Raw genomic sequence first — 2,500 nt, forward strand, 5'->3', positions numbered from 1 at the left:
TGTGCATTAGTACAATTATTAAAGCTCCATATCTGAATTCGTGTAACTAACTGCAGATAAACATAATCAAATACAGAATAAACATCTCATTTTAAATATAAAAAWTYTAAAATATAATTAGGATAATCATTAAGTTCTAACATAATACTTAATTATTTTTATAAAATGTTATATTATTAAACCAAAAATAAACTATTTCATTATTATACTTAAATTAAATTATAATAAAAAAAATTAAAGAAATTACGTAAAAAGTAAAAACTTTTAAATAGTTGATTTGATATTAAAATTGATATAATTTTTTTTCAAATTTTTATGATATCTTCAAATTTTTATGATATCTTCAAATTTATATTTTATTCAAAAAATAAAATCATTATTGTTTTCTTTAAAACGCATAAAATCGTATTATAACATCGATAGAGACAAAGAATAAAATGGAACATTAAAATCAAGATGTGTCTCGCTGCATTGCGCGAGTACTCTTCTAGTAGTCTATAAATAAGTATTCACTTTTAAAAATAAATATATATTTTTATTCTCCATTTAATTATGAGATGGGTAAATTTATTAAACTAATCTAATTATTACAGTTTTCTTAAACTACCTCTTTTTTATTATAAATATTTATTTTGTACGAGGAAATATGGAAATATCTTTTAAATAATTATCTTATCAAAGACTAAATTTTAAAATATTGTTTCACATATATTTGTGTTTATATTGTGAAAAAAATACACGTAAATAAGTTTCAGATTGTGAAATTATCGCATTATGTCACAAATATAAATAAAATAATACCTTAAATCGTTGTCTAAAATAAAAAAAAAAATTATGTAAAAGATATTTCTTAATAAGTTCTCACGAATTTATAATATTTTTATGGTTTTTATTTGATTTGTCTCATATAGCACGTTTCAAATATAGCATGCTATAGGGGTGCTTAAAAGCCCGATCAACCCAACCCAACGTGAAATAACCCAACCTGAAGCAATCTGATGTTTAAATCGAGTTGTAAAATTGTCAAACCGTAGGTATTTGGTTGATATTGGGTTACTATTATTTGAACTCAACCCAACTCGATGAACCCGATATCCTTTTACTTATTGGATTTAATATGATTGTTGAATTTCTATTAATATATACATTAGACAATTACACTATCATGTATGCTTTTCATATACACGTATATTCAATCTATTTATATCTTTATATAACTCATTTAGTAACTGTGAACATATATATGTAAATTGAGAAAATTAACTGAATGTGATATACGTAAGAAATATGAATAAGTTGTATCAAATGGTTGATGATGAAAAATAAATTATGAGTAGAAAAATAACATATTCAAAGTTAGAATAATATTTTAATATACCAAAGTATCAACCCGACCAACCCATACGGGTTGGGTTGGGTTGCACTTTGGTTTGGGTTGGATTAAGATTTTCCCAAACCGCAAACATTAGATTGGATTGTTCAAATGTCTTCAACCCGATCAACCCAACCCATGAGCACTTCTAGCATGCTATATAGAGAGAGACCTTCTTTTGAGAACTTTCCAATTTGTAATATCTATTTAGACCATAAAAATAGTTTAAAAAAATACAAAATAAATTAAAAATGTCTCCCCCTCTCTCTTATTTTCTCTCTCCACTCTTCTCTCTTCTCTCCTTATCCTATTTTTTCTGTCATCTCTTTTACATTAACTGACGTATAATTTATACACACAATAGAACACATTATGCCATTTTATTATAAATATTGTTATAATTTGTACATTCTAAATATGTTGATATCTGGTGTAACTTATTAACATATAGTGAATAGACCAACTAAATGAATAAAACTATGGGGCCGTTTACCAAATGGTTACTCGGGTAAGAGCTTATCAAGTCACTTTTTTTACCAAATTAATATGACAAAAACCAAGAATTTTACCTGGTAAGAGCGAAGACACGGACCTAGAGTCTTACCCGGTAAGTGGTGGCGACGACTCTTACCACGGTTATCACTTACTAGGTAAATTGTTATATACGTAGTCGTTTTGGTAGACTAAAATATTACCCGATAAGTATGCAATATAGTTGAAATTTACCATTAAGCGCTTACCGAATAAGTGTTTAGGTAAACAGCCCCTAAGTCTAAACTACCACTTGTAAACACCATGTGAATCTTGTAAGCACAGTGTGAACATCATAATAAAAAATGCTTAAGGTTTTTTACGTTGTTCACATTGTATACACATTCAATTGTATGTGTATGTATATTGTGGAAAGAGGAGAAGAGAGAGAAAAATAGATATGTATTTAAATTCATTAAAAAATATGTTCTAATTTTTGTTTAATAAGTAACAATAATTACCTCATTAATTAAAAACATTAATTATCTTAAATTAGTGGCTTATGATGGATCTCACAAATGTAAACCAACCAAACGTTATAAACCAATCCCGACAATAATGAATCAATATCTTATTTTATAAATACATTGATTGTGT

This window comes from Cynara cardunculus (assembly GCF_001531365.2).
Source record: "Cynara cardunculus var. scolymus isolate 2C chromosome LG 12, CcrdV1, whole genome shotgun sequence".
NCBI lineage: Eukaryota > Viridiplantae > Streptophyta > Magnoliopsida > Asterales > Asteraceae > Cynara > Cynara cardunculus.